Raw genomic sequence first — 19,161 nt, 5'->3', positions numbered from 1 at the left:
CTCTACCCTCGTATCTCTAATGAAGAAAATTAAAACCAACAAAATCAACTTTAAACTAAAATTCAAATGAAAAATTAAAAAGAATAATAATAAAAAAAACCGTTCTTAAGCTCTTTTTCTCTCTAACCTCATACATCTCATGAACAAAATCAAATCTTGAATCAAAATTCAAAGGAATACTTAAAATAGAAAAAACTTTAGGAGAATGATATATATATTAGCTATTCTTCTCTCTAATCTCATACCTCTCTCATGAGATAATTTAATTAATTTCTCATGTATGGTGATGACCATGATGAAGATCATGTTCAATCCATGGATTTAAGCTCTTCATTGGTAACCACTATGTTGTTGATTTTGTTGACCTTCTCCTCAACATTCTCTTAGCTTGAAAGCTTCATGTCAAGCGTGATAGAAGATAGAAGAAGAGAAGAACCAATTCTCATGCATTCGAACATGTATAACCTTAGGTCTACATATAGAAGCCAATGATACAAATATACTTAACTACCTCTATACATACATACATCAAACACATGTATAGCCATATATTTATACATCTAACAACCCCCATCAAACTCAAGGAGGATCATGCGTCTTGAGTTTGGATAACATGAAGAGATGCTGATCACACGTCTGTGCCTTGGTGAAAAAAGCAGCCACTTGGACCTCTGTAGGAAGATAGTGAAGTAACACTGCACGGGCACGTATATGATACCGGATGAAGTGTGCATCCACACCAATGTGTTTGGTCAGCTCATGCTTGACCGTATCGGTAGCAATCTGAAGGGCTCCAGTACTTTCACAATGAATAGGAATAGGAGAAGTGATCGGTATACCAAAATCTTGCATAATCGAATGAATCCAAAGCACCTCTTGTATAGTAGAAGCTAAAGCATGAACCTCAGCCTCAACATTAGACTTGGCAACAGTAGACTGTTTCTTAGTTTTCCAAACAACAAGTGAAGACCCGAGAAAGATACAGTAGCCTGATAAGTGCTTTTGTATTAGTAATACGAATTATTCTTTTCTTACATTGAGCATTACTTTTCTTAGATTTTATTGCTTACCCATGTGTATTTGTTTTCTTTTTTGCATTTAGGGTTGTGGGCACAATTGTGCAAGAAATAAAGCAAAAGTAGATCATGGACAAGATTGTGATGAAGCTCTTGGATCGAACAAACGTGAAGACACAAGTTATGCTCAAAGACATGTGAGTGTGTGCCAACCTCCATTTGTGCTCATGCGAATACACATAGAGGAAGGGCACAAAGGCAGTCACACTCATGTGTTTTGACTTGTGCAGTACTAGCAAGATCTTTGTCAATGTGATTTTATTGAAGATGCGAAGCGGTCTACCGCATGAATATGTGCCCATTCATGTGGCCTCGATGATAAGAGTGGATTCGGGAGCATTCCTGTGAAGTACTGTAGCAAATCAATGTAGTAGTTACTATTCACAGTGCGCGGAAAAACTCAAGTCTGCAAATCTACACGGCCATGTGGAAATTCCACACGCCCATGTGGATGCGCGATTTCAGCCCCTATAAATACCGTGATTTGAGGCCTTTTTGGGGATGATCTTCCTATCCTTTTCTTATCTTTTCTCCACCTTTAGAGGCTCTCGCGGCTACGGTTTGGAGAGGCTTTGGCTAGATCTTAGGAGTGGTTCTACGACCTTCGACATCGCGTTCTTTCGGAAGAGAGTTATTGGGGGAGCTGTCGTCAGCATTGATTCGGCGAGTGTGCCCTAGGCTTGACGAGGGTACCTTTGGAGAAGACGACGATAGCATGCATTTACTTTCAATATCATTGTTGATTATATCTTGCTCCACAGAGAGCTAAATCCCTAGTGGGTTCTTGGACTTGTAAACCCTAGGATGATTTGTTTCTTTGACTCTTGTTTTGCTTCTTTAATTGATGTTTTAATTGAGTTTCAACCTTGAATTTTTAATGCATTGATTTTCCCTTAAGAGTGTCACTAGAGTTGAGAGTCTATCTTGGTAATCCTTGTGGATGAGTGACACACCATGAGGGTTAGACAAAGCAAGATTGGAGAGGGTCGAGAGGGTGAGTCGAGAGGTAGTGGAACGTCCCCTTTCCTTTCCGATGTGATTTATCCTACCTCCACGTTCCAAGAGTTCTTTGTGGTCATAATAGAGTGAAGTGCTAAGAGATAAACTCCGCTAAGGCTTAGTTGCGCAAGCAACATAGTGAAGCGTTGAAGTAATCTTTAATGCTGGGGCTTAATTGTGACTAGGGGTCTTTCACCTAAACCAAAGGGTTAGATCTATATTAAGGAATAGGGTTTATCACTTGAAGTCCCTAGATCTTCATGCAACCCCACACAATGTGAGGCATCGAGAGTATCTTTTTCCACCAGGGCATAGTGTGACGGTTAGTCACGATTGACCTTAGGTTTGGGACCGTGTGTCTTAGGATTTCCATGACTCATTAGACATCAGTTAGGAGGCATAATGAGGAGTCTTGCACTTGAAACAATAGTCCTAGGGTGAGTAATGTCCAGGTGCCTTATTTTCTATCGATTGTCTTTCCTTATTTCTATTGCGTCTTTTTCTTCTTTTCTTTATTTTTATTTACATTGATATTGTTCACACATCTTTCCAATCATTTTCAATATAGTTAAATAGCAACACTTGTGTTTCCAGGCACTATTTCCTATGGATACGACTACCCACTCACCGGGGTACTTTATTACTTTGATAACCCGTGCACTTGTGGCACACACATGCAAGGGGTGTGTCATAGCCAGTCACAGAGACCTGATCATCAGGAGAGGTACCTTAGGTAGCATCATAATAGGCCTGTAGCTGAAGTGTGGACTGGTGTGAGTAGAACAGACCATGCGAGGCAGTGCAACGAAGATATCCCAATACGCAGAGAAGATGCCCATAATGAACAGAAGTGGAGACCGCAACGAACTAATTGAGAATGTGCACAGCATGAGAAATGCCACGTGTGATGACAAGATATACCAAGCTACCAACTAGATGCTGATAGCGAGAAAGATCCGATAAGGGAATCCCATCAGAAAGCACGAAGCTGCAAATGTAACTCGATTAGTGTAGCGATAGTATGAGTATCTATCAAACAAGAGCGAGTAAGGAGATCTAGACTATAACGTTGTTGGGATAGTCGAAAGCCATTAGAGTGAGATGTGATTTCAATACCCATAAAGTAATGGAGTGGACATAGATCAGTCATCAAGAAGGTCTTACAAAGTTTTTGCTTCACAAAGGTAATGTGAGCAGAATCATCACCAGTAAGGATCATATCACCCACATACAAAAGGCGAATGGTCTGGCCATGAGGTGAAGAATGTATCAAGACTGCCGGATCATGTATACTTAGAGTAAAGCCAGCAGCCTCAACGACTGTGCTAAACCTTTCAAACTAAGCACGTGGGGCTTGCTTGAAGCTACAGAGAGCACAATGAAAATGACAAATAGACCCTGGAGGCACCTGAAGGCCAGGGGAAGGAGTCATGTAAACCTTCTCCTTTAGGTCTCAATGAAGGAAGGCGTTCTTCACATCAAGCTGATAAAGAACCCACCTACGAACAGCTACGACAATAACTAATGTAAGCATAGTGTACATGTGGGTCACTAGAGTAATGTCTCCTCATAGTCACAGCCATACTCCTGCTGAAAACTGCAAGCAACAAGACGCGATTTATAGCGCTCGAGAGTCCCATCAGAATGAGTCTTCATCCGGTAGATCCAGTGACAGGTGATGGGAATAGCATGAGCAGGAAGAGGAACTATATCCCATGTGTGAGTCTGAGACAAAGCATCAAGCTCCTCAGCCAGCAGTTCGCCACTCAGGGGATTGAACTGCTTTCTTATAGGTACCTAGCTCAAAGACATCTGAGACACTTGTGCTAGCAGAGGTGTAACGAATAGGGGATGTAAAGTGGAGCAATCATGTAATGGGTAAAGATGAGAAGATAGCTCAGGAGCTAGATCGATAGTAGGAGAGGCGTCAGGAGGATCTGCCGAGGTGGAGTTGCTGTGAGATCCCTACGATGGTAAAATAAACAGACAGGCGGGTAAGTAGGAGGAAGTGAAGAAGATGGGGAAGACACTTCAAGAGACTCGACTGAAAAAGGAGCAAGGGGGCCAAGAGAAGAGGGACTAAGGAGCTCTGGAGGAGCTAGTAACAGAGGAGAAGAAGACACAGGGAAAGCATCCTCAGGAGAATGGGTAGGGAAAAGGAAAGATAGAGAAACCGAGGGAGAGGGAGACTCAGTAGAAGAAGGAGAAACATAAAAAGGGGTGGACTCATCAAACGTCAGATCATGAGAGATACGTATACGATGAGTAACGGGATCATAGCAACAATAACCTTTATATTCAAGGCTATATCACACAAAAACACAAGAAACTGACTGGGTAGTAAGCTTGGTCCGCTCCTCAGGTGAGAACAAAACATAATATCGACAGCCAAAGACACAGAGATGATCATAGTGGGGAGGTGTCCCATGCAGACACTCTCCTTGGCTGCGTAACAGACACCTTACGTGTGTGTACTATAAGTGCATGGGTTGTCAAAATAATAAAATACCCCGATGAGTGGGTAGTCAAATCCACAAGGAATAGATGCTCAGAAACAAGAAGTATTGCTATTTAGCTAGAGTGAAAACCAATTTGTGATTTTGATTCAAAATATTAATGCAAATAAAAGTAAAAGATATAAGAGAAATCAAGAGGAATTAAGAGAGGTAATCGATGGTAAAATGGGGTACCTGGACAATGCTCATCCAAGGACTATTGTTTCAAGTGCAAAACTAATATTATGCCTCCTAATTGAAGTTTAATGAGTCGTGGAGATCCAAATATACACAGTCCCAAACCTAAGGTCAGCCATGACTAGCCCTCTATACAATGCCCCGGCAAAAACGGATACTCTCAACACCTCACGCTATATAGGACTGCTTAAAGCTCTAGGGACACTAAGTGATAAACCCTATTTTCTAATTTTGATTTAACCCTTTGGTCCAAGCGAAAGATCCCTAACCACAATTAATCCCCAACACTAAAGACAACTCAACAATTCACTCTGTTACCCATGCAACTAAGCCCCAGTGGAGAAGGTCTCTTAGCACTTCACTCTATCATGATTGCAAAGAACTCTTGGAACATGGAGGTAGGATAAATCACATCGAAAGGGAAAGGAGGTGTTCCGCTACCTCTCGACTCACCCTCTCAACCCTCTTCAACCTCACTAAGTCAACCCTAGTGAAGTTGTCACCCCTTCAAAGGATTACCTAGATGGATTCTCAACCCTAGTGTCACTCTAACGGAAAATTATAATAATAAGCATGCTAGATTGAAACCCAATTAAAACATTAATTAAAGAAGCATAGTAGTCAATGAAACAAAATCATCCTAGGGTTTATAAGTCCAAGCACCCATTAGAAGTTTAGCTCTCCATGGAGCAATACAAAATCAATTATGAAATAAAAAATAAGTGCAAGCAATCTATAAAGATTATCCCCTTGTCATCTGTGTCGATGGTCTTCAATAGCCGCCTCATCTTTTCCAAAGACTCCTCCGTCGAGCCTAAGGCACACTTCCCCGAATCGATGCCGATGAAAGCTCCCCCAATAACTCTCCTTCGAAAGAAATCAATGTCGAAAGCCGTAGAAACACTACAAAATCCTACCAAAAACCTCTCCAAACTCTAGCCGTGCTCTCTCCGAAAGATAGGCAAAAGATAGGAAAAAAATCCCGAAAACAAACTTGTGAAGCAATACTTAAAGGGCTAAAATCGGGGTTTCACACGCTCATATGGAATTTCCACACGGGCGTGTGAATTTCCAGGTTCTTCTTTTTTTGCGTGCTGTAAACAATAACTGTTACATCACTTTTACTACAGTACTCCCGAATTCATTTTTTTCATTGAGGCCGCACGGTTGGGAACACATCCATGCGGTAGATCACGTCGCATCTTCACTTTTCAAACACATTGATGAAGCTCTTAACAATATTACACAAGTGTGAACATATGATTGTGACAGCCTTTGTGACCCTCCAATTTGTATATTCACTTGCACATTTTGGAGGTTGGCACACACCCATATGTCTATGATCACAACTTGTGCCTTGATCCTTGTTTTATACAAGAGATTCCTCAAAACTCACGTCCATGATTTATGTTTGCTTTCTTTCTTCTAAACTTGTCTCCACAACCCTAAATGCACAAAAGACCACAACTACACATGCATGAGCCATAAAAACTGATAAAAGTGATGCTCAATGTAAGCAAAATATACTTAATAATACTTATACACAAGCACTTATCACTGCGACCATGAAGATGAGAGGAAGGTTGAAGGTTAATTAGATAAACAGTTGTAGTAACAACATTAGCCTAGAAATGAGGAAAGAGAAAGGCACCAAGAAGAAGAGTATAAGTCATCTCTAAGATATGACGATGCTTGCATTGAGGATGAGCCCCAAGACAAGATAACTGAGGCAAGGTGCCCTCAGAAGACAAAAAGGCACAAAAAATCTGAGAAGTATACTCACCACCAGAGTCAGATCGAAAGTTCTTGACTGAGGTAGCAAATTGATTGTGAACCATAGCTATAAAAGATTTATATATTGGCAATAACTTACTATGATGATGCATTAAATAGATCCAACTGAAACGAGTGTAGTAATCAATAAAAATAACATAATAACGGTTACCTCCTTTAGAAACAAAAGGAGCAGGACCCCAAACATCAGAATGAATAAGCTCAAAAGGAGCAGTGGTCTGAGATACACTCAAAGGATAAGGGCGATATAGCTATTTACCAAGCTTACAACCAATACAGACAACATCAGAGGAAGGAGAGACAGCTCCTAAGATGGCAAGACGAACAAGAGATGACATACGAGATGGACACAAATAACCAAGACGATGATGCCACATATGATGAGACAAAACTATTGCATGATAGGGTGTAGAGCTGCACCTGACTAGAACCATAGTATCGACGCTCAAGATATTTCCACATCTCACGAGCAGTGGGAAGATCGACAATCTGAGTAAGAATCTCAAGAGTGACTGTTTGATAGATCATCATCTTAGCTGTAGAATCATTAGCAGCCCACTTCTCAAATTGCTGCTCAAATATTGTGGAAATATAGAGGCCTATGAGGAAGGGATGGTGTCAGGGAAAGAAGGGGCAGTAGGAGCAGCACATGTACTATCAACGTAGCGAAGAATGCAGATGCCATCGAGAATCCGCTTGACAGTGAGTCGCCAAGGGATGTAGTTAGTGCCATCAAGCAACACATCTGAATGGTGGAGGTTGTTGTGGCGCATCTCTGGTAACACCCACTGAATCCATATTCCATTTTTTTATGTTGTGGGGCCCACTATGTTGGTTTTTGTCAATTTGAAAGAAAAAAGTTCAACAAAATCAGTGGACCATATGATGTTGTTTAGTAATGGTTGGCAAAATTCTTCATGTTGGTTGAGTGGGCCTTAGGAGATTCTTAAAGTTGACGGCTTGTGATTAGAAAAAGATGCTTCATGTGATGATGATGGTGGTGGCTGCTAGGTTACAGGGTTGATGGCCATATGGGGATGATGATGGTGATGATGGCGGTGGTGGTGTCTAGGTCGTGGAGGCTGTGGTGAGGTTGGGTGAATGGTGATGGTGATGGTGGTGGTGGTGGCCAGTGGCTAGGTTGCGGGGTTGATGGTGGTGGCTGGTAACCATGATGGTGATGGGGGACGGGTGTGGTTAATGGATAGCCGATGGCGGTGATGATGATGGTGGTTGGGTGGCGGTGGTGGTGGTGGCAAGGTCGTGCCCATGGTGGTCGAGAGGGTGGGGGTCGGGCTGATGATGGTGGGAGGGTGATGGCAGCTAGCTTGATGGTGGTGAGGTTGGGTGGACGAGTGAAGATGCAAGTTTTTAAGAATGAAGAATGAATGAATGAGGAAGGAAAGAGAAAGGTAGATGAAGATTGCCGAGGAAGATGACCGGAGAGAGGATTGGAGAAGTTGGTCGGAGAAGTTGGCCGAGAAGATAGCCCTAACCTAGTTTGATACCATGATAGAAGATAGAAGAAGAGAAGAACATAATTTTGGCACGAAGTCCCATATATTTTTGAAAAAATTTCATTGATGATAGTCCAAAAATCCCATCATAAATAACTTATTTTTTTAAAATTTAAAAAATTTAAAAATTTTTTTACCGACAAAGTTGTGATAAAAAAATTTGGTCTTTGAATTGTGACGTATTAAACTCCCATGTGTTTTTTTCTAATGAAATTTCAAACAAATATAGACCAATGTAAAAATTCCATTAGTTCTAGTCTAAAAATTTTTGTCACTAATATATAATAATTTATTTTTACATTATTAAAAACAATAATATCTTTTACCCACATATTTGTGATAGAAATTCCATCAATGAATTTTTACATGTTATTTGATATCAATTTCTATTAGACACTTTTGTCGACAGAGAATTTTGTTGGAAACTTGCACGAATAGAAATTCCATTGATGATAGTATGAAATTCCACAAATAATATACAATATAACTTACTTTTAAATTTAAGAAAATAATAATACTTCTACCAATGGAATCATGATGGAAATTCTGTCAATAAACTTTTCACAAAATCTATTAAGTAATATTGTCTTTCACTGATGAAATATTTCTGCTAGTATTTCTTGTTTGATTGTAGTGTTAATACCTTATTGTTATATTTTAAAAAATAATATTATTTTTTAATGAATTATTATCTACTTTTTACGCAAAAGTCCTCGAATGAGAAAAAAATTTTCATTCGTGATAATCCAAAAATCCCTATAATAAATAACTTTTATTCCAACAAAAAAATAGACCAACAAAAGCATTCCATTGGTTATAATCTAAAAATTTCATCGCTGATATATAACAGTTTATTTTTACATTATTAAAAGCAATAATACCTTTTACCCATATATTTGCAATAGAGATTTCATCAAATGAATTGTTACATGTTATTTGATGTCAATTTCTATCAAACACTTTTTGCTATCGGAGCATTTTGTTGGAAACTTGGACCAATAGAAAATTTCATTAGTGATAATATGAAATTTTATAGGTAATATACAATAACTTACTTTGAAATTTAAGAAAATAATAATACTTTCTACAAGTGGAATCATGATGGACATTCTATCAATAAATTTTTACATACCTTTTAATATAAAGTAGGTCATTTTTTTCCAACATTTTTAATGGAAACTTTCACTAATAAAAAATTTCATAAGTGACAGTCACAAATTTTATTGTTAATATATTTTGTGGTGTCAAATCCTTCTGTCGAAAAACTCATCACAAAATTCGTTAATAATATTGCCTTTCATTGATGGAACATTTCGCTAGATTTTTCCTATTTTATTGTAGTGTTAATTTCCTTAGTTGTGATGTTTATGGCTTTTCTTTGATATATTACAACAAATAATGAGAATGAGGATAAGATTGACACAACTGAAAGGCAATGAAAAAATAATAATAAAATCCACGTCTTTTAAATCTAGATTTAGAAGCCATACCATTCAGTCATCAACATGAAAAAGTCAAAGAAAATCACTTCCAATCAACACAAAGCCCTTAATTAAACACTAATCCTTAACCAAACACAAAATTTGAGTGCTATATTTTAAAATTCAAACATTTAAAAATACATTTATTATTGAGAACCCATTGTATTTAATTTTTCTTTCAACCAAACACCACCTAAGAGCCATTAATTCAAACAATTTAATATCATCACCAAAAAAGTACACATGATCAAATAATTTCTAAATATCAAAATATATAAAAACTAATTTTCAACCTCACAATAGCCATTTCTTTTTTAATAAATCTTTACAACTTATGATCCTTAAAAAACATCAAAGAACCTTGCATAAGATTAAACAAAAATTATTGAAATTTTTTTATTTATAAGTAGGATTTAAAAACAAGGCAAAACTCACACATGGATGCTCTTTTCACTCCAAAAAGTAAAAAAAGCGAAAACATGATTGGGTTATTAATTATGCAATACAAAAGAGACTGCTTGCAAGCACAACCATTTATTTGGAGTTCTTTTAAGGTGGCGTTGGTTGGATGTAATTCTAAACGTAGTGGATTTTTCAGATTATAATGTGAATCTAGAAATACTTGGTTTCAAAAATACAAGACAGATCAAATTTTGTGTTTGGTTGGATGTAAATCGGAATTCACTGTGATTATAAAAATTTTTATGTTTTGTTTCAAGGATTTGTGAAAAATTGAAAAACACATGTTTGGTTGTATGTATTTCAAAAATATGGTTATTCATGGTAAAATTACCCCCGTTATTTTATTATATATCAATTTATTATGATATACTAAAATATTAAATAGTTATTAATTATTAACTTTAGTATATAATTTATTATTATTATTTATTATTATTATATTTTTAAAAAGTTTATATTTAATAATTAGTAATAATAAATTAAATCATTGATACATTAAAAAATTAAGGTGGTGGTTAATATATTATTTAATATTTTTATTATTAACCAATTATTATATTTATTCACTCACTTTGATAAAATTATTATAAAATATAATTACCATGTATTATTAACTTTATTAATTTTTTATTATAATTAGTTATTATATATTTATTAACTTACTCTTACGGTGTCCTTATTTATTAATTTGCATACACTTGCTAGCAAGAGCGGAAAATTAGAGAAAAAATTTCAAGCATGCTTAAACATATAGATCACAAGGATAATAACAAAATTAAAATTATATAATGCATTGCCAAAATGAACATCACATGGAATGACCATCGTATATTCTTATTTGAGTTAACAATTATGTACCATCTTACATTGCCAACATGAACAACACATGGAATGCCCATCATCATGGTTATATAAAGTTCGAATAAAAACCTAGTTTTCATGTCATGCATACAAATAAAATCTCAACAAACGCATCTTCCACTATAATACATAATTACAAGCAAAATAACATGTGATTTGGTCTTGATCATGATTCCAATCTCAATGTTTCATACGGAACAACCAAAACTAATTTCAATAGTGCAAATTCCAATCTTATCATTGCAACCAACAATCCTCAAGCACAATTAAGTTCAAAGTTTCATACTTAACAACACAAAAATAACTCAACAATTAGTGCACATATACAAAAAAAACACATCCAAAATCAAGAAGGCAATCATTACATAGTCAAATTTTAGAGTTTACAATCTCATGCTACATTTGCCGCCTTTCAATACGATAAATAACCTGTACATATGGAGAAAAATCATTTTTCATTGTCATGGAATAATATATGACAGCAATATATATATATATATATATCTGACAAAATTATTTACCAATAGCATTCGTCTAGGTTTCATTGATAAATCATGTCCACATGCTCCAACACCCTGCTAAAGAAAATTGGTAACATAGTAGGTTCATAACAACATCATAACACACACACACACACAAAAACAAACCTAAATGGGACTTCGAAAATATTCTTCTTGTTTGTGAATTGATTCAAAGAAGTCCTTCGCCCAATACTTCCATAGCTTTCATCCTTTGCTAAGAAAGCCATAGCTCTACTATCGTCGGACATTAACCAATCATAGGCCTTATTGATTTGATGGCCACAGTAGCCATATACTTTCAATTTCATGCACTCACTAATCAATTCTTTTGCAAATTCCAAATTTCGAGTAGACTTCTTTGTTAGCAATGTCTCTTTAATTGTGTTATTAATCTCTTGTATTGCTTCAACTTCAGTGGGCATTTTCCGTTTTCCTTTTCCTTTTTTTGATTGAGCAGAAGATCCCCCCCCCCTATTTTCTGTACTCTCTGATTGGTTGTGGGTGGGCAGTGGTATATTGACATGAAAATAAGTGTCCTCAAACATGTCATCAAGACTATCAGTCTGAGATGGATGGCGGTACTAGTCGCTATCATTTATATGGGTGCCAATTTCATCTCCAAATTGTACACAGACGTCAGTCCGCTTGCTTGATCATTACCACAAACAATCTCAAGCAAGTCATGATCCTCGATTTGTTTTGTTTTAAGTAGGGGCTCATCATGTGGATGAATCTGTATAGAGTAACAAATTATTTGAATGATAAATTAAACTTATTTCATAATTAGTACATGGACAATGTAAATAGAAATAGATGTGTACCTTAATGTAGTTCTTGAACTCTGATTCTCCCATGATTATCATCTTCAATCTGTTATCCCAACCCATTCCGCTTAAACTCTTTCAATTTTTTAATTCTTGCCCATCTTTTGTGAATTGTTCTCAAGTGGTTATTCACATTTGCTTCAGTGACTATAATTCTGAACTCATTCTTCATTGCAATGATTGATGCATGGAGTGCTTGAGGTTTGAAACCCTTATCGACTTTCAAGCCTTGCTCCACTTGAGAAGCCATAAATCTTATGAAAAATTGACTTTCGACAGTGGTCCATCTTTTATTGCCACTTGATCTTTTGGTTGGGGTTCTCATTGATGACATTTGACTATCTTCTGACATCCTTGTGTTATCCATTCTAAAAATGCCACATAAACAAGAAATAATTACAAAAACAAAATTAAACAAACATCCCAAACAGGCTAAGTAATGTTATTATGACAACCAAAATTTGTTCATAGAAATATAGAAAAATAATTATCAAGAGCTAGAAAACCAAACAAACATCCATATATTTCCATAAGAACAACAAATAAATTTCTACTTGTTTTCCCACATTCTACTTGTTTGCCTACAAATCACATGTAATCTGTTCCCGACGTGCCACCCACTCTTGGGCATCCTCTCTTTGTTCTCTCACGTTACTTTTTGAGGATGGTCATTGTGGTGTTCATTCTTCCTCAGAGGGTATGAACATATCTTCACCGCCAATTATAATAAAATTATGCAAAATACATGCAGCTAAAACTAGTTCAGCTTGAGTTTTGAAAGGAAAGAATGGTCTTGAAGATAAAATTTTGAAACGTCCCTTAAGAGAACCAAAAGCTCTTTCAATGGTGGTTTGGGCTGATGAGTGACGAAGATTAAAAAGTTCTTTATGGTTTGCCGGTGTCCGCAAGCCAAACTCTTTTAAATGGTATCTAATACCCCTATAGGGGGATATAAAACCCGGTCTCGTTGCATACCCGACATCAACCAAGAAATACTTTCCTAAAAAAAAATATGTGGTAGTTAACAAAATTATATTGTTTAAGCTGTTCTCATATATTAACCTATATATGAATAAACTAAACAAAATAGATACCTTTAGGGACTAATAGACCATTTGGTCTCTCTAATGCATCACGTAAAACTAAAGCATCATGTGCTGAACCTTCCCATCCAGCAAGGACATATGTAAAACGTAAGTCAAAATCAACAGCAGCAAGCACATTTTGTGTGGGGTATGGTTTTCGCCCATGAAATGCTGCAACTTCAGATGCAGGAACATAAGCATGAATGTGTGTCCCATCAAACTCTACAATACAGTCCTATAATTAACAAATTATAACTAAGAGCAAATTATGGGATAAAAAATTATTTGAGTAAAAAATTTTATTTAGTACTTTGAAATAAGGATATAGTGTGGATCTCGAGGCTATATATGTTGAAGTTTGTGTACTAGGTGGACGCACATATTCATCATGCAGTTGACCGATTGTGTATAGAACATGATTAAAATACCTGCTAACAGTCCCACTGTATCTAAGGAAATTGTGCGCGATGACACGATTACGTTGATTATGTCCTATAGTGTGTAGAAACATCAACAATTGTTCTTCAATAGTGATGTGCAAAGTATCTCGCATAAGACATTTTCTTCTCATTATCGAGCAAAGTTTAAAGAAGGTTGATTTGTTCATACAAACCATGTTGATACTAGTAGTGTCATTTCCATCTATTAATCTTGATAAATATTGCTCTCTAATTTTCGATCGACCATGAGAGGGTTCTCTACAAATTCTACGTCGTTTACTGCGCAAAAGTAATGTGACAACAAAAGCCGCAGCAAGGATTGTAACGTGAGCACCGTAAAGGTAATCCTCTATATTATTCTCAGTCATCTATAAAGAAGCCAAAATACACGGAAATATAATAAGTTCAAGATATTAGAACAAAATAATATTAGGGATACTTAGAACACAATAATATTAATCAGGGATAAATAATAATTAATCTGATCATTTGAATATGATAAATAGAAATATTTTGAAAATATATTCCAACAATTACGAAAACAAATAAGAAAATAAAATGAACACTTATAAAGTAACACAAAGCATATTACTCATACAATTTTTAAAAATACATGCATGTATTAAAACATAAAAATCAATTAAAAATAATAATAAAAAAATAAATTTTAAAAATTGAACATGCATTCAGAGCTCTGCCATCTTGCATAAAAGGATACATCTATTCATCTTCTCAACAAGGCAAATCATATAAAGAAACTTAAAAAGTATATATCCTATTACTCTTACTATCATTCAAGGAATTCAAATAATAAGAATAAATAATAGAGATACATAAAGGAAAAAATGGCATAAGAATGACATCACTTGAATTATCAATTAAGGTGGTCATCCTAATACAACATTTCAATAAAAGTCATATAGTCCATCAAACATTCAGTTGGCCATTCAAACATCAGCAGAAATTAAATATACAAAGGAACACTTATAATAACAAAGATCTTGAAGAAATTACTAAACCACAAAGGCCATAGGAAGTCTTCTCTAAAAAGAAAAATGCTACCTCTAAAGTATTGAGAAGTCCATAAGTATGACTAAAACCCTTAAAATAACAATCAAATTTATCCTTGATGAATTTTTAGTGAGGATTCTCGGTGAGGGGATCATAAGACCACCACTATTCAATGAGCATGCATATGCTACGCTGTGAAAGTAGTTCGTACAATATACATTGTATAGAAGCTAGAAGTCCTTTTATTTATCAAATCAACTGCACCAAAAGAGAGATATAAACAAAACTACTTTCATAAGAGAAACAGGGGGCTGAATGAGATTTATAAAAATCTGTAATAACAAGATGATCATTAAATCTCAGAATTCACCCAGGAATCAATTCAAAAGCCAAGCTTTTTATTTCTTAAAAACTCTATAAAGACAGAACCTTATGCAAAAGCAATATGATGAAAGTAACAAAACACCAACATATTTTACGTTGATTCTGAGATACCAAACTTTCGTCCAAGAACTTTAACGTAACCAAGAGAAAATCATGAAAAACTAAAAAAAACTATAAACTTTCCCATCCACTGGCTTATAAAAAAAAAAAAAGGAATCCAATTCAAAAGACATGCTTTTTATTTCTACAGAACCTTATGCAAGAGCAATAAGATGAAAGTAACAAAACACCAACATATTTTACATTGATTTTGAGACATCAAACTTCGTCCAAGAACTTCAAGATAATAAAAAGAAAATCATGAAAAACTAAAAAAAAACTATAAACTTTACCATCCACAGGCTTATAATTAAAAAAAAAAACATCCAATTCAAAAGCCAAGCTTTTTATTTCTACAAAACCTCATGCAAGAGCAATAAGGTGTAAGTAACAAAACACCAACAGATTTTACATTGATTCTGAGACACCAAACTTCGTCCAAAAACTTCAAGATAACCAAGAGAAAATCTTGAAAAACTACTATAAAATTTACCATCCACAGGCTTATACATCCCTATTTCTTAATCACCTATCTAAAAAAAACATAGTCGAATTAAATCCAAAATTCTCTACGATTCCACAAAAGGAATGATCACAGAGAAACTCTCACCAATCCTGGCTTCTCCGGAACACGCCCACCAAGAGTGAGAGATCAAAAAAAGAAACTCAATGATACAGCAAAGTTAGAAGAACAAAGAGCAGAAAAAGCAGATGACGCTCACATCTTCAAAATAATAAAATAAACATAAAGAAAAAAAACCCACAAAATCAAGCACTCCAAACCAGACAGCAACCCAGAATTCCATCTAGCAATCAAAACAGCCAAATGCAAACAAAGATCCGACAATAAAAAAGCCAACTTTTTCATCAAAAATCAAAGAAAAACCAAAAAATCACAACCCTCACTCTCCCACAAGATTACCAGAGAAACCCACAACATTCCCCATAAACAAACAAAATCATCACATCAAACCACATTCAAACAACAATTAGATTCCATGTAACCAAACACCAGACTTTTAAATACCATAGTAAATCAAGCTCTAACCTCGAGAAGGCAGAGAATGCCACCCAAAGAGAGCTAGTGTGAGTTAAAGATTGGAAGAATATCAGAGAAAATAGCTAAGACCTGCAAAGAGAAAGAGAGAATGGGATTTGTGATGAATGAGTTTTGGAAAAATTAGGAAATAAAAAACAATGAATAGAATATAATCAAGCCTCGTAACTGATGGTATAGATCAACGATGAGTTTGGTACCGGTGAAACGGAGATGAAGGAAGAGAGTTTTTCTCAAAGGTATAGATTAGCGATTTTTGGTTTTCCCAGTGAGGTTTCTCAAAAATCTCAGATTTGGTTTTACTGACCAAATCGGTCAGAAACAAAATTTCCCGGTCAAAGGTATTTGGCTGGTCAAAGGAAACCAAAATCCTTCAAAACAAATAGCTGAACATAAAAACTGGTGTATTTGGAGTTACATGTAACTCCAAATACACCAAAACAAACAACACCTAAATGTAATCCTTGGAATCATGTAAGTGCACGAAACAATATTTATAATGTTATAGGAGACATGAACACAAGATTTACAATAAAAAACATTAAGCATACTCAAAACCAAACTAAAAGTGCAAGAAAATAGTGATTTTCTAATTGAACAATCAGAGCAAGAGAAAAAGAAAAAGAAAATATTGTTAGAATCAGTTAAAAGAAATGAGTTAGGAAAAGGATCTGTATGTTGGATGACTAGGAAATCATTTCAACAGCTCTGCATGGTATCTCACATATCACATAAGAAAGATCAAAAAGATACATCAACCACGCAGAGAATACTGCCATCATTACCTGTTGTTATACCAAGAAAGATTATAAATCGAAGTGTGACAGGGGTTGTGGAACTTCATAATTTTCCTATCTCTGATATTCCATATGAGTAAACACTTATCCACTGATGCGCTTGCCAAATACTCACCATCCGGATGAAACACTAATTCAACTATAGATGCCCTAGCGCACGAAATGATATGAATTTGCACATCAAAAGTATGGTAAAATATGCATTGAAGTATCAGTTAGAAATTTAATTATCAGGGTACCTATGACCATTAAAGCAATAGAGGAGCTGCCCGTAAAAACAATCCCATACTCTCACTATTCTGTCTTTGGAACCACTGCAATTTGACAAGATCATACAAAACCATCAAAGAAATGATGATAATTGATTATTCAAAATTATAGAATGATAAATCAGTCAAAACAGTGCAGCATATGGAATAATGGAAGATGTGCTTAATGAATTAAATTTTACACAAGCAATTGGAAAATTTTGTAGGCGTATAAACATCATGTGGTAGAACCATATCTATCATAAAATCAAATTTCAGTCAATAACTTAATAGACATCTCAGCACCAACACATAATTTATACATGAAGTAAACACTACGGCGTAATTGAAAAAAATGCAAGAAGAAAAAAGAGGATATAGTGTACCTAACAAGATAACAGTATGGCTTATTAGGGTTGTTGGTACCTGGGCCAGTAGGGCTCCATCTAACAATATTTACACACTAAAAATGAAATTAAATAAATTATTCCATTATACATACAAAATGACCAACAATGAAAAGAAAAGGTCCAAACCTCATTATGCATCAGATCATGTATTCTTTGGTCTTGCTCAAGGGTCCAAATCTGGAGAAAAAGTTCATTGAAATTCCGAATTTTGGTCATTAACCTAAACAAAAAAAAAGGCTAGACTAGTATTAAATGAATAGCTGCTGCTTCAAATATGATAAGAGAAATCAATGAAGAGGGTCACCCAACATCCCTGCTGGACATTAAAATTAAATAAATAAATAGAAGAGTCAACTAAAACATAAAAAGAAGTTTAGTCTACAAGGTCCCCTTGATGTGACCCACCGACCTTGGATGACTAAAAATAACAGCATTATCCTCATGGAAGAGAGCCTACTTCATATGCCACCACTTCTTAATGAACCACAACATGGCAAGAATAACAATTTCTTGATGAGAGATCACAAGCTAGCAAAATTAGGATATGAGCCTCACTATAATGTTACAGAATAGGCAAAAGTCAAGGTTAACATGCCTAAATCGACACCAAGAGCTGATACTAGCAAAACTCAGGATGCCAACAGTGAGACCAAGTCATATAAAAGGTTTAACATCTTTTGCTTATGGAACAACAAGAAATCCTGGAATTACAGGTAACCTTTGTTTCACTTTTTAATGCACCATTGGACACAAGGTTTGCTGCACATCTAAATCTTCTCGGAGACCAGCATTAAAAGTTATTGCTTTATCAAGATTTATTATCTTCAACTAACTCTACTCATTATCTAAGTTTGAACATAGTTAATTTTCAATCATACATGTAACTTAAAGTATATTCACATCATAAAGCTAAAAAACTAATGGGCGACTTAACCCACGATTGTATGTTCAAATGAAGTTGGTGTCTGGGGTACACATGCAAAAAGGAAAATTCATGGTTCATGCAATTTTTCCATTTTGTGAGGCATACATGTTAAATATGTAAGATGATCAAAATTATACATCCTTGAAAATTAAGGTCAAGCCACCATTTCCTTGAATACTAAATGATCAATAAGCAAGACAACTTTGTAGAATATACAAATACCACTTTCATGAAGAATGATCACCTTTATGGCCGTGCCATGAGAGTATACAGCCAATAAACTCCTAGTAGGATTCCAATTGATACCGCGAGCTTGCCCCTGAATTGAATCACTTATGTATGTCAAACATTTGGACAAGGGTATAAACAGTGACCCACGCAACAATCAAAGCATTGTCAATCAGTAACTCTGATCACTCATTACAAAATGATGAAATGTGCCTTCCAATTCCATCTTAGGAACATTATATATATATA

The 19,161-nt window shown here is 35.5% G+C and overlaps 2 long non-coding RNA genes across 4 annotated transcripts; both read right to left on the bottom strand.

The window, feature by feature from the left end:
• Nucleotides 1–11,136: 11,136 nt before the first annotated feature.
• Nucleotides 11,137–12,024, bottom strand: LOC120282530. Its single transcript, XR_005542979.1, has 3 exons — nt 11,531–12,024; nt 11,405–11,458; nt 11,137–11,312 (listed from the first exon to the last, which is right to left on the bottom strand). It is a non-coding gene; the product is annotated as an uncharacterized LOC120282530 (long non-coding RNA).
• A 92-nt stretch (nt 12,025–12,116) lies between these two features.
• On the bottom strand, nt 12,117–19,026 carry LOC120281848. Of its 3 annotated transcripts, none has more exons than XR_005542816.1 (5): nt 18,929–19,026; nt 17,886–17,936; nt 17,736–17,812; nt 12,226–12,596; nt 12,117–12,137 (listed from the first exon to the last, which is right to left on the bottom strand). It is a non-coding gene; the product is annotated as an uncharacterized LOC120281848 (long non-coding RNA). The 3 variants fall into 3 exon arrangements; XR_005542815.1 differs by having other exon boundaries at nt 17,736–17,795; XR_005542817.1 differs by lacking the exon at nt 17,736–17,812 and adding an exon at nt 17,341–17,415.
• Nucleotides 19,027–19,161: the final 135 nt, after the last annotated feature.

The sequence above is a fragment of the Dioscorea cayenensis genome, chromosome 18, assembly GCF_009730915.1.
Source record: "Dioscorea cayenensis subsp. rotundata cultivar TDr96_F1 chromosome 18, TDr96_F1_v2_PseudoChromosome.rev07_lg8_w22 25.fasta, whole genome shotgun sequence".
Taxonomy (NCBI): domain Eukaryota; kingdom Viridiplantae; phylum Streptophyta; class Magnoliopsida; order Dioscoreales; family Dioscoreaceae; genus Dioscorea; species Dioscorea cayenensis.
Note: the sequence above shows the minus strand (reverse complement) of the source record. Positions and strands in the feature narration are given on the sequence as shown.